At 44.5% G+C, this 14739-nt stretch overlaps 1 long non-coding RNA gene across 1 annotated transcript; it reads right to left on the bottom strand.

Annotated features, from left to right (window-relative positions):
• Nucleotides 1–3183: 3183 nt before the first annotated feature.
• On the bottom strand, nt 3184–11292 carry LOC308089820. The gene is made up of 4 exons (XR_013933558.1): nt 11260–11292; nt 10966–11025; nt 3564–3632; nt 3184–3312 (listed from the first exon to the last, which is right to left on the bottom strand). It is a non-coding gene; the product is annotated as an uncharacterized lncRNA (long non-coding RNA).
• Nucleotides 11293–14739: the final 3447 nt, after the last annotated feature.

Raw genomic sequence — 14739 nt, forward strand, 5'->3', positions numbered from 1 at the left:
CTTGTAGATCGGCTATTTTTGGTGCACGGCACCGTCACACGAAATACGGTAAGTATTAATGAGGCTTAGGTCCCGCCTCCTGGCTAATACGGGATCAGTGGCTGTGAGTGAGACGGAGGGAGAGACTTCAGAGTTACTTCACTGACCCACACATCAAACTGTAACTGTAAGTATACAGACAAACCTAACCGGGACGAGACCTGAAAGAAGGAGTTATGAGCTTGCATAAGATGAAAGAGGTTCAACAAAGATAGATGCCATAGGGAGAAGAAGGGGGAAAAAAAAAGAAAAACAAAGAGGAGATAATTTGACATCTACTGTCTTCCAGTACCTGTAGTGTATCTCTGACCTCCTGTTTACCTGGATTACTTCAGAATGCATGGGAAATGACTGCAGTGTGAATAGTGCTGAAAAGACCCGGGGAAAGAAGAGTGCGTTGAGAGGTAAGTGGAGCAGGTGGGTGGGTGGCTGGGTGCACATGGTTGGGGGCCGGGGGGCTTAAGCATATCAGCCCAGGCCACATAGAGCTCCTTCTCTCCTGTAGCTTTAGGCCAAAAGCTTATTACTGCCCACAGCTCGCCACCCTCAAAGTCCAGCCTGTTTACTGAGCCAGCAGCACTGGTTAAAGCTGCAATGTCCTACCTAAATGAGAGACCAAATGTGTGATGCACTAGTTGTATTTTATTAACATACTCTACTACTTTAACCAGATTGGTTAAAATTCTACATTTTAATAATCATTTTAGTAATTTACAGATTGTAGTTTTAATTTATCTCTGAGTGTGTACAAATGGAGGGACCAAATGGATGAAAAAGCTGATCATTTCATCTTTGTGGAGTTCTCTCTCCTTATTGGATCAAATTGGTACAGTTACAGTATACTGGCCGAAAATGTATCTTCTGTTTACTAAACAGAACAACAACAACAACATCATCAACAACTGCAGAGACAGGGAGACCACTGTTACTGAACACTCTATAGCAATGATTGCCATCGGAAAATATAGTGTGTGTGTGTGTGTGTGTGTGTGTGTGTGTGTGTGTGTGTGTGTGTGTGTGTGCGCGCGCGTGCGTGTGTTTGGACATTGGTTTGGCCCCACATTAAGGAACTGGAACCTTTTATCAAAAAGTGCTTCTACTGTATGTTTTTGCAGAGAGGGTAAACAGTAAGACTAATTGAAGTTTTTCAAACTTGGTTTGATCAGCGATGAACATACCAAAGCCCTCTGTGTCTGTACTGTACCTCTGAATCCCTGCCATGTGAGTCATTATTGACGTAAACATACGTAACATCCATACACCTCCTGCGGGCCTCCTTGTTAGAATAGCATTATAGGCCACACACAAAGATTAGTGGCCCAATCCCCAGGCAGATTTTTGGCATTAGCGAGATTGCTGGTGACCCATGCATAACTGCATGAATGGGATTCATCAAAAGACGTTATAACAAGGCTGAGTTGGGGTTCCGTGGCTTTGACAAAGTCTTTGAGGACAGAGGTGAAAAGTTCTGAACTCACAAGCCTGGTTTTGTTAAATGTGAATGTGGCCTCTAATGCTCTTTGCAAGTGTCAAAACAGAACATTTAGATTTAGTATTTAGTTTACTGCATAAACACTAGCGTCCATATCAGCTCTACAAGCTCCCCTCATTCTCTGCCCTCAGTTTCTTGTCTCTTTATATTCTCCTATCTAATTAGTAATACATAATATAATGAAGACATTTTTCAAAAGGATAATTACATTTAATTTTTTATTTTTGGCAGTATAAACAGGAAGCTGCTGACAGAGTCAGATGGCATTTTCCAGCATTTTTGCATTGATTGATTGATGTAGTTTATTTAGTAAGACATGAGAATAGTACATGACAGTACATGGAAGTACAAATTCACAATACAAGGTCTACTAAACTGGAACTCTCATTAAGCACGCAGCTTGTTTAAGATGAGAAACCCATGCACACAAATCATGATGAACATTTTTTGTTTATTTTTTGTTTCTTGAAAATTCCCTAATAGTTCGAATGGGTAAATGCAGAGGATGAAATTCAGGAGTGCAAATGTACAGTGACAAAAAAACCTTAAAGGAATGGGACTAAATAATGGATACTTTATCTGAATAGGGAGGGCGAGGTAGGTTGTGCGGTGCTCCATTTTGCCTTTTACTCGATTACTAAACAAACTTGCTCAATTATGACAAAAATGTTTGACTGAGCTGTTGGTGGTGTTTATTTTTCATTCAATCTCAAAATTAAAAGCCACAATTTCCCTTCAAACACGATGAGCACACACACAGGAACATTGTTCCCATCTATGTCAGTTGTTCCACTTATTCTAAATTAAATAAAGAGTCACAGTAAACTATTTATTAGAACATTTGTATTTATTTTTTTAAATCAGTGAAATCAGGTGTGCATTTCCTGTCACTTCATTCCTCAGTCTAAAATGAGAGCACAGACCTACCCCCGTTACGTGTTTTTTTTTAAACACTTGCTTTTAGATACTGACAGTCAAAACTAACTAATTAAATTATTGTGGACAGATACATGATATTGTGACTATTTGATGTCTAAATACAAATCACTAGTTGAAAATTGGCGGAGAGGGGAGAATAAAAAATTCCTGTGTCTTGGACACATTGGCTTTAAACAGAGGGGATTCAGGGGAACCACTGGCCCCACACAGACTGGTCACTCTAGAGCAGTTTTTTTTTTTCATATCAAGGTCCATTTATTCAGCATTTGAGCCACGGAGCACCATTTGATGAGATTTAACCTAATGTAGTAACTGAGTAGTAATACTGTAATATGCCTGACTACGCCACCTCCCGCTTGTGGAGGGGGCAGGAGGAACCCCTAAACCTTAGAATGTTCAACACAATGTAATATGACCAACTTCCCTTAAACAGGATCAATTTACCAGAGGCAGTTTGTGTAGAAATATAACATACTTTATTACCATGAAATTACAAAACACATCACTGTTGTCTATTACAAACTAGCACGACAATTAAGGTCCTTAAGGCAGGGTATTTAGTATTAAAATGGCAATCTAACAGTTACCTCTCGCAGTCTAAGGAAGGGCGGGTCGGCCCGTGCACACAGTGAATACCAAAATAACTAGGGGAAAAGAAAAGGGGACAGGCCTGGCCTCAAAGAAATCATGAAATATAAATACGAAATTCAAAACATGCAGTGCCAGGTTATATCAATACACACCAATAAAAACCAAAGGGGTCCCCAGTGCAGTCCCAAGCTGAGAGGAAAGCCGTGTGCAGCAGGGCGGACCCGGCCTTGAACAGGGTTACACAAATTAAACTGTAACAGAACAGAGGAGAGGAACAGTTACAATATGCCAATATGGATAAATGTTAAAACCTATGCCTACAGTGTACCTTGGCTAGATGGCTCAAATAAACAAAACAAAAAGAGTAAATTAACAGTGGAAAACAGTGGCCGGTGTGGTCCCTTTAAGGAGACAAACAAAACGCATTAGTTGCCAGCCCTAGTATCACACTAAATAAAACACTATATTCAAATCATTAAAAGAACAAACAGCTTAAACCTACTTTGTGTTGCAGTAACTGTGCACACAATGCAAGGCCAAGGCGAGGGGGGCAACCTCAACACCAGAGCTGCTGTATAAAAGAAGACAGTGATGTTACAAACTAAAATACATTAAAATCCACAAAGAGGCAATGCCTACATAAAATGTATACTGCTTTACCCGTGTATCCAGGTAGGGCAGACAGAACAGACAACACAGGAGGTCACTTCATTTGTAAAACTGAAATAATAAATAAATGCATTAAAATAAGATAATAAAACGCAATGATGTTGGCTAAATTAAAATGTGTTCTCCTTCTCCCTGCATGAACCATGCAGCCTACAGCAGAGACAAATGGCTCTCTACTGGGAGGAGCTAGGGTTTTATACTTCCTGGTCATGTGACTAAGTCAGGTGCAGTGGGTGCACCATTCACCTGGGTTTGGGATTGTCGTCGCCCCGATCATAACCATGGCCTAAACTGATGATTACTAGCCATCTCAGGAACCAGGGGAGCAGCAGCCCTTACCACCCCCGCATTGTGGCTTGCCACTGTTGACCTTGGCAGATTGTGTGGGTTAGAGTTCCTCCCAGCGGTAGTGCGGGTGGTGCATCGAATTGTTGGCGGCTCCTGACTGCTATGGGATGAAATGGAATCACCTTCAGGGGCCTCGTTGTCCACCCCATACGTGCTCCCGGTTCTATTGGGGACGGGTGGCGGAATGTCCTGTTGAGTTGCAGCAGCAGGCTGATTGGGTATTTCCCTACCAATCCATGCCAGGGTGTCCTCGTCTCGACTACTCTCAGGGTCACTATCTTGGTGGCTAGACTGAGGTGGTGGCTCGGTCTCCACTGGCACAGACGGTAGTGCCTCAAGTTGTGCTGCCCTCATCTCTGTACGGTTGACCCGTCGCACGTTACCAGTGCCATCAACCAGTGTGATAGTGTATGGCCCACCTGGTTCAGTTGGCACTCTGGCTACTTGATAAAGGACTGGCGACCAAAAATCCTGGATCTTCCTACGACCTTGACCGCGATGGTCCTTTAGGTAGACCAACTGGCCCACCTTGAAACCAGGGTCACGCACCTGTTGGTTGTGGTGTTGCTGGCGGTACTCTGCTGCATCTCCAAGGTTCTTGCAGGCTAGATCTCGTGCCACAAGAAGACGTTCCTGGTGCTGACAGACCCACTCATCCCAGGACCTTGTTTCGGCTGAGTCATCTGCCTCCAGGAGAAAGTCTATTGGAAGCCGGGGTGGTACCCCGAACAGTAGGGCATAAGGGGAATGACCCGTGGAGCGATGGATTGAGGTGTTGTATGACCACACTAACTGAGAAATGTACTTCGGCCACATTCGCTTCTTTTCAGGGGGGAGTGATCGGAGCAGGTCGTGGAGTGTCCTGTTAAATCTTTCACATTGGGCATTTCCTTGTGGATGGTATGCCGTGGTCCGGGACTTTTCGATCCCGTGTAACTGACAGAGTTGGCGGATGAGGGCACTCTCAAAGTTCCTCCCCTGGTCGGAATGTATCCTTTTGGGTACCCCGAACCGGGTAAACCAGCTATCGACCAGGACCTACGCTACTGTCACGGCACTTTGGTCTTTAGTCGGCACAGCCTGTGTGTATTTAGAGAACACGTCAGTCATAACCAGCACATTCTCTCTCCCGTCTGTTGCAGGCTCAAGTAGGGTGAAATCAATGGCAAGTACCTCAAACGGCTCACTGGCAAGGAGGGCACCCTGGTAGGTCTTCACCCCAGGCTGAACAGCCTTGGAAAGTACACAACGCTGGCAGTTCTGACAGTGTCTTTCGATTTCTGTTCCCATCCCTGGCCAGTAACATCTTTGCCGTGCCAGATCAGTGGTCCTTCGCACGCCTTGATGTCCATGTTGGTCATGAATACTATTTAGAAGTTCCTGATGAAGGCATGTGGGCAGAAGTAATTGAGTTAACGACCCCCCTTGTGGTGCATTGATCCATCTATAAAGCAGGCCGTTCTTTTCCACGATGCGGCCCCACTGCCGGAGTAGACGCCGGACATCCTCCGGGAGCTGTGCCCGCTGTTCCTTATTTGGTGGCCTTCCCGTCCTCCAGAAAGGGAGAAAAGCTTTTAGCACTGGGTCGGCACCCTGTAAAGTTACCAGTTCAGCTGTTGACCTACTGGGCAAGGTGCCAATCTGCAGCTGTGTCACAACCTCAGTTTCCTCTGGATTGTGCTGAGAGTCTGGAGTGCTTTGGGTCTGCTGGTCAGGCTCCTCATTCCGTCTCACCGGGTCACTGTACTGGCGGGAGGGAGAATCAGCATTTCCGTTATTCTTTCCTGGTCGGTAGTGCACAGTGAAATCAAACGCTGCTAGTTGTGCTACCCACCGTTGTTCGACGGCTCCCAGCTTGAGTCTGGAAGTGACTTAGGGGGTTATTGTCAGTGTACACTTTGCACTTACTACCCAGCAAATAGTCTCTGAATTTCTCAGACAGTGCCCACTTCAATTCTAGGAACTCCAATTTCATAGAGCTATAATTTTCCCTGTTGCGTTCCGAACCTCGTAATGACCGACTAGCATAGGCCACTGGCTTTAACTTGCCCTGCTGCTCCTGCGAAAGGACAGCTCCTAAGCCCTGATGGCTAGCATCCACCTCCAAGACAAAGGGCTTGGTGAAATCAGCAAAGGCTAGTATGGGTGTACTTGTGAACATCTTCAGGTCACTGAAACTCCGCTCGCACGCCTCAGTCCACATATTGGGCAGGACTGCGGCTGGCCTCTTTTGATTTTGCTGAGCTACTCTCATATCAGCCACCAGTTGATGCAAGGGGGCAGCCAACTGGGCAAAGCCCTTCACAAAACGGCGATAGTAGCTACAGAAGCCAAGGAATGAACGGGGCCGTTCTCCAGTTCGCCACTGCAGAGACCTTTTCTGGGTCAGTCGCTACTCCTTCTCTGGACACCCGGTGTCCAAGGTACTGCACCTCTGTCTTGAAGAAGTGGCATTTGCTCAGTTTTGCCTTCAGTCCCTTCTGTTGGAGTCGGCTGAGAACCATCTCCAGTCTCGTCAAGTGCTGTTCAAGTGAAGTGGAAAAGACGATGACATCGTCTAAATACAAGAGAACTGACTGAAGGCTCTGATCACCGAATATCCTTTCCATGAGCCTCTGAAAGTTCCCAGGGGCATTGCATAAGCCGAAAGGCATTCGTTCGAATTCAAAGAGGCCAAATGGTGTACAGAAGGCTGTCTTGGCTTTATCTGCTTCAGCTAGAGGGACTTGATGGTAACCACTTGCTAGGTTGAGGGTGGAAAACCATTGAGCGCCACAAAGGCCATCCAAAGTCTCTTCAATGCGGGGCAGTGGATAGGCATCCTTCCTTGTTTTAGCATTTAGCTGTCGGTAGTCCACGCACATCCTCAGCTCTCCCTTCTTCTTCACCAAGACAATGGGGGATGCGTAAGGACTGCTGCTCTCCCTGATCACTTTACTCTCAAGGAGCTGCTTAATGTGGTCTTTTACAGCCTGCCACTGTGTAGGGGGTATTCTCCTATATCTTTGACTGACAGGGGCCTCATCAAGAAGGGGAATCTCATGTGTAATTGCATCAGTGCACCCTAAATCTCCCTCCTGTTTAGCAAAGACGTCGCTATATCTCCCCAATAACTCCTTTGCCTGTTTCTCTGCTACAGGTGGGAGTTCTGGCCAGTGCAACGCTGCAATGGAGTCAGGGATGGTCGGTGGAGGCCCTACTGCAGCCTGTGCACTGACCAGTGTCACCTGAGCAACTTCTTTGCTCCCTTCCTCAAAATGTAGCTGGGGTTCTTCTATTCCCTCAACTAGGTGTAGCATTCCTAATACCTGTTTGGAGTGAACGGTAGCCCCTGTGGCTCCAACATTAACCACAGGTACATACGCCACACCATCACTGACAGTCACAAGGGCAGGGGACATCAACAGACCAGGGGAAAGATCCGAGCCACCAGGCTCCAACAGCATAGTTTTAGTCGGGGCATGGGGAACCTTTGGGCAGTTAACTTGGACAAATTTTACGGACCCCGCTGGTATAAACTCCCCTGCCTTGTCAAGAACACGGACACAGCCTTCGGGAAGTAATGGGCAGGCATCCAGCCTATGACAATGGCGGAGGGCTGAACCCCAGCTTACATCTGCCTGGATGGTGGATAAAGAGGCAAAAAGAGCTTCCCCATGTTCAATGAATAACTCTCTGTAGCACTCTGACTACATTCATCCTCAATAAGCCTGGGACAGTGTGTTGTTGTGGGGTACAGGCAGTGTCTTTTATAACCAGAACTCCACGACTTGGAATCTTGGAAGCCAACCACCCACACAACCTAAGTTTATGGGCACCCCAGGGCTTGAATACTTCATTAAAAAGTGACTCTGAAATGGTGGTAACCATAGAACCTGTATCCAACAAGCATTTCACCATTACCCCACCCATCTCCACATCTACTTCAGGGCATCTACCTATAAGTTGTCGTGCAGCGTTTGAAAAGGGTGGGGACTGTGTAGGTTGGGCATTGCTGATAGTCTCATTACTAACGTTTGCACTGTTGACAAAGCCCATACCTGATGGTCCTACGGCAGGGGGGGCTGGGTCTGACTCAGGCTGAACACTGGGCATACTGGATGCTCGCGGCCTCGGCCCCTGGCGACACTGGCGGAGGACATGTCCAGGCTTCTGGCAACAGAGGCAGATGGGCAGGCCTTCTGGGGTAAACTGGAGATTTGGTTTGTAGGGACGGGCAGCAGGCTGATCTAATACACGCTCTATTTTAGATAGACTTTTTATAATGCTGTCAATTTGTAACTGTTGTTGCTTAAATTGATCCTGCAAAACTGAAAGGTCGGATCCCTTCCCAACCCCCACTGCATGACAGGCTCCCTCAACATCGACCCCACAATGATGAAGACCAGCCCGAGTTTGCCCAGGAGGCCTCTCCCCCTCCTCCACCCACTTAATAGCTTCCTGTCGTAATAACAAGAAAGAAATCAAGGGACGTTGTCTTACAATGCCCTTTAACTCCCGTCGCAAAGATACATCACGCACATGTTCCAAAAACTGGTCTCGAACAAGAGTATCTAGGTCTGTCAACCTATTTGGATATGCACGTTTTATCTCCTCAATTAATGCCCACAGGGAGTGAGAAAACTTTTAAAGACTCCCCCTCTTTCTGTTTTCGATCAAAGAACTGTTTCTGCAGGCTAACAAAGGAAGAGGAGGAACCATACAGCTCTTTAAGAATGGTCAATATGGTATCTGGCTGTTCCCGCTCTGCCAATGAACGAAATCTAATCTCTGCTTTTGGTTCCCCCTCCAAGTGGTCATAAAGGAAGAGGGCCTTCTCTCTGGCACTCATATGCCTGTCCCTCAAACATGACTCTACATTCTCTATCCAATCATGAATGGATAGGTCAGATTTGGATTTGGAGCCCGAGAAGTAGGGGCATTTCCTCTCTCTTTGAATATAGACAAGACGTTCAGCTTGTGGTGCAAGCACGTTTAGAGGAGCCAAATTGCTGCTGGGGGTGAACCCGCCAGAGTTTGTACTGGTAGTAGGAGTAATATTACCTGTATCTAAGCTGGCACCTCTTCCTTCAGTGAGTTGCTCATTAGCTACTCGCAGCCTCTGTACCTCCTCACGCAGAGTCAAAAGTTCCTCCATCTCCAGGTCACTCATTTCAGCAGCACAGTTTTCAACACTGCTATAATGAGACAAATGTTATTACAACGAAAACAATACTGGGGCCCAGTTGTTGCCACGTTGCCAGTTGTTCTCAGGACGAGTCGATTTTGGCAGTCCACAAGCCTTCCTCTGCCGTCCAACACCAACCACTGTTTTTCCACTCAGCCAAAAATGAAATAAAACCTAAGTTTAGCCACAAACTGCCTCTGGCAAACAGTTTTTTTCTCAAACGATTATAAATATGGGATCTCCGCAAAAGATGGCTGCGGGCATGTCTGCAGAGGCAGCTGGTTTGCGCAACCGATACATCCTTGCAGTGTATGCGTGCGGTGACCCACATTGCAACAGATCTGGTGCGGGAAGTATTTAACCTGGGCAATGATGCTATCCTGGCTATAAACAAACATGAACGTTTGACGAAAGTACTTCAGATTCAACAGTCAGTACAAAAGAAAACATCCAGAGAACTAGCTGAAGTGAAAGAAAAATGTCGAAAGGTTGAAGAAGAACTTCAAAGAAGCAGAGAATTTGTCAATACGACGCTGACTTCTGTGTTGGATGATGACTGGGTTGAAGGCACATCTGCAACCACTTGCCTCGCAAATGAACACTGCCTGCCAAGTGTTGGAGTTGAACCACCAGCGGAGGAATTCGCAGTATCTTCACCAACTGAAATGGCAAATGCTGACAGCCAAGAAGGAGGCAAAATCAAAAAGAAAAGGGCCACCAAATGAAGAGTTCCATTGGTGGTGTCAAAGTCCTGCCGACTACGCCATAATGTAGTAACTGAGTAGTAATACTGTAATATGCCTGACTACGCCACCTCCCGCTTGTGGAGGGGGCAGGAGGAACCCCTAAACCTTAGAATGTTCAACACAATGTAATATGACCAACTTCCCTTAAACAGGATCAATTTACCAGAGGCAGTTTGTGTAGAAATATAACATACTTTATTACCATGAAATTACAAAACACATCACTGTTGTCTATTACAAACTAGCACGACAATTAAGGTCCTTAAGGCAGGGTATTTAGTATTAAAATGGCAATCTAACAGTTACCTCTCGCAGTCTAAGGAAGGGCGGGTCGGCCCGTGCACACAGTGAATACCAAAATAACTAGGGGAAAAGAAAAGGGGACAGGCCTGGCCTCAAAGAAATCATGCAATATAAATACAAAATTCAAATACAAAACATGCAGTGCCAGGTTATATCAATACACACCAATAAAAACCAAAGGGGTCCCCAGTGCAGTCCCAAGCTGAGGAAAGCCGTGTGCAGCAGGGCGGACCCGGCCTTGAACAGGGTTACACAAATTAAACTGTAACAGAACAGAGGAGAGGAACAGTTACAATATGCCAATATGGATAAATGTTAAAACCTATGCCTACAGTGTACCTTGGCTAGATGGCTCAAATAAACAAAACAAAAAGAGTAAATTAACAGTGGAAAACAGTGGCCGGTGTGGTCCCTTTAAGGAGACAAACAAAACTCATTAGTTGCCAGCCCTAGTATCACACTAAATAAAACACTATATTCAAATCATTAAAAGAACAAACAGCTTAAAACCTACTTTGTGTTGCAGTAAAGTCTGTGCACACAATGCAAGGCCAAGGCGAGGGGGGCAACCTCAACACCAGAGCTGCTGTATAAAAGAAGACAGTGATGTTACAAACTAAAATACATTAAAATCCACAAAGAGGCAATGCATAAAATGTATACTGCTTTACCCGTGTCTCCAGGTAGGGCAGACAGAACAGACACCACAGGAGGTCACTTCATTTGTAAAACTGAAATAATAAATAAATGCATTAAAATATGATAATAAAACACAATGATGTTGGCTAAATTAAAATGCTAAAGAGCATGGGAAGCCTCCATGTGCTCAACAGAAAATAGGCAACCAAACAAACAAAAGCCAGCAGTAACATGTGCTCAAACAATAAGCTAACATTAGCATTAGCTGCAACAAACAAAAGGGTCGCACAAAGTAGCAGATCTACAAGGTTCAGTTTTTGGCCTACCATGTGTTCTCCTTCTCCCTGCATGAACCATGCAGCCTACAGCAGAGACAAATGGCTCTCTACAGGGAGGAGCTAGGGTTTTATACTTCCTGGTCATGTGACTAAGTCAGGTGCAGTGGGTGCACCATTCACCTGGGTTCCCACACTAATAACAATTCTTCTACATCCTCTTAATGTGTAGACTTCTTGTAAATTAAGTAATGATGATGTTGACCTTACGGGTCCATTTGGTTTCATTTTACGCTCTCAAGAGTTAAAGATCTACTTAATAAGGGTCCATTTGGTTACTAACTCTCCATCATTTAGCTGGGGATCACCAACAGTGGGTCGGACCATGTTTGGGTTGCGGACCAATTTTTAAGGGCTGTGAGTATTTCGTTTCCTACATTTAAAAATACATATATTTAAAATATGCCAAATTTGTCTACTGTGCAGCATGGTCTACAATCTTGTATTATATTGATTGACTGCAAAGGAAGAGATGAAAAGGGGATGATAGGGACACTGTGGAGGCATGAACCACATTGAGATTCCCTAGCTGTAGTATAAACGTCAGAATCATAAATACGTCTACGAGGGTTGTATACTACTACAGCTAGAGATTCCCAACACTTGTCTTTGGGGAAATAAAAGCATGCTTCCCAACTTAGAAAACGTTGGATTTTCTGTTTTGAAAGCAAGAAGAGCTCATGGAAGTCCCATTAAATTATATTAACATATAAAGTTAGAATGCAATTAATGTATTACAGAACAATATTACTTTAAACAACAACAATTTAACAATATAACATGTTGCTATATTCTTGTTGATAGAACGTTCACATATCAACTTAATATTGTGTTTAGTTCTTTATTTGTGGGTGCAATAACACAAAAGCACTATAACAATTGTAACAAAAAGTAATATTGTGACATAACATTTATTTTGTATTGAATAGATATTAAAAGTAATTGAACACTGTATTACAGCAGATAAGATAATATAGGAAACTACAAAGCTTGGCATTTAGCATTTCCATATCCTTCTACAGTATGATATATTAACTATTAGGTCTAAGTAATAGTGCATTTTCACACCTTCATTCAGTTATGCTAAACACATCATTGGCTTACACACCACTGATTCTCAAATTGGGGTCCGGGGGACCAGCAGGTAGCCTGGTAAAAAAAAGGGAGGGGGGTTTACCAGGCTAACCAGCAGGGTCCTTGAGGGGGTTCCCAGAGAGTCGCAAAATGGGGAACAGTTTAAACACTTTTTTTTTTTTTTTAATAATTTTTTTTTATCCCATAATTTTGTAACCCCATTTTTTACACCCAGTACCAATTGTCTATGTAATCCTGGGCACTACCTTCCCTCTGCCAACCTAGGGAGGCCAGGGCCGAGCTCATGCCTCCTTCAATGCATGAGAGCCAACTGACCTTCTTGTCACCTGACAGTTGAGAGTTTCCCTGGTTGGACGTAGCGCGTGGAAGGAACATGTTATTCCAACCAGTTCCCTTCCCCTCCATCAGGCGCCCTGGCTGGCAGGGGGAGGCAGTATAGTGACCAGGATTACTGCATGTTTTTGTTAGGGTACCTACCCTTGGGAACACGGGGAGAACATGCAAACTCCACACAGAGAGGCTCTTTCGCCAACCCCACCTAGGGTATGGGCACTGATGACGCGGAGGAGAGAACACGCCCCCAGCGCCCACAGCGTCCCCTGCGGAAATTGAACCCAGGACCTTCTAGCTGTGAGGCGACAGCGCTACCGACTGCGCCACTGTACCCCCTAGTTTAAACACTTTTGATCCCTATTTTATTTTTCTGCTATTTTCAAAACATCAACAATCTGATCTCATGGAGGTTCCTGGCACAAAATACTTTCAAATAGCGGTCTGCAGCCAAGTACATATTAATTTAGTGGTCCTTGACATGAAAATGTTTGAGAACCACTGGCTTACACCCCCACTCTAGCCTACAGTACGAGTCAGGGCATGTATGTGTTTTTTATTTATATTTATTTATAATAAATAAGTAAAACATATTTAATTATTTATTTCAGCACATTTCAGGCCACTAAATTAGCCACTCAGTACATAAATTAGGCATAACCTGCCGTGTTGCCAGATTGGTATTCTGTGGTTCTAGATAAGACATCTGCTGAGCATGTTGTGAGGAACTAGTACTGTATATATCGTCTCTGTCGGGTGGAAACCTCATATGTCCAAAACTGTTACTTTTCAGGATTCAAATTCAAAAACGGCAAAAGTAGCAGATCGACAAGCTCAAAACGCATAGCTTCGCGCCGCATTTTGAGCTTGTAGATCTTCTACTTTTGATGCTTTTGTGTGACGCTGTAGTATGATCAAGTAGGCCGTTAATTAATGGGGAAAAAAAGTTAAAATATGGAGATTGAAGGTTTCGGCCCGACAGCGACGATATACTGTGTGGACTTGCCGTAAGATATACTGTACAGTATGTATTGTATAGAGCCCGACGGATCCCAGATTCTTGGTTCCGACTCTGATCAAGGTTCCATAAAAAGTCCAGTAGGCCTATTGAACCATGTTGTGCCAAGGCCAGGCCAATTTTGTGGGTCCTTGACATGAAAAAGGTTTTGAGCCCCACTGATGTAGAAACATCAATAGAAAGATTCCATTGACCGGATCTGTATAGGGCGCAGCGGACTGAGCGGAGAAATGTTTAACATTTTGGCCAAAAAGTGTATTTTAGACAGATCACAGTGTTCCCACTTAGTAGAGTTGGCTTTCAACTCCATAAAACCGTTTTTGTTTTGGTGAGTAGCGAAAGTGTTTTATTTTTACTGCAGACGAGAGGCTATGCAGCCTGTGGTGCGTGCGCAAAGGCTCGAAAGTCCCATAGGCTTAAGGAGAACTCCTTCTCTAGGCTATGGACCAGAGCTACATATCCATGTTTAGTTCTGTCCTAGATCAGTGGTTCTCAACCCGTGGGTTGGGGGGGGGGTCCCCAGATGAAAGTAAAGTGACAATTTAAGGACTTTTAAGATGTTTTTATTACAAAAAAAAACATTGGCCAAATTGTCAAATAATATAAGAAAGAGGCAAAAAAATAATAATAGCCGATCTAGCACAACAAGCTTGTAAACTCTCGCTCTACTCTCGCGGCTATTTTCACAATGTCTGTGGAACTGAGTCAAACTAAATGTAATGCCTCAACTCCTACAATTCCAAGTGCTTGTCAGGGTGGGGGGTCCCCAGTTTCAATATGATTATTTTGGGGGGTCACAGCCTGAAAAGATTAAGAACCACTGTCCTAGATGACCTGAGAGGTCTGGATTGTTCATCCTGTAGTAGTGCAAGATACATACATGTATTTTGGCCCTAAACCATTCAGTGCTTTATAAACCAACAGTAGTATTTTTTTAATAAATTATTTGACAGACAGTGTGCCTAGTGTAAACATCTAAAAACTGGAGTGATATAGTCCACTTTCTTGGTATTTGTAACTGGACTCAA

This window comes from Gymnoscopelus braueri (genome assembly GCF_963280865.1).
Source record: "Gymnoscopelus braueri genome assembly, chromosome: 8".
Taxonomy (NCBI): Eukaryota; Metazoa; Chordata; class Actinopteri; order Myctophiformes; family Myctophidae; genus Gymnoscopelus; species Gymnoscopelus braueri.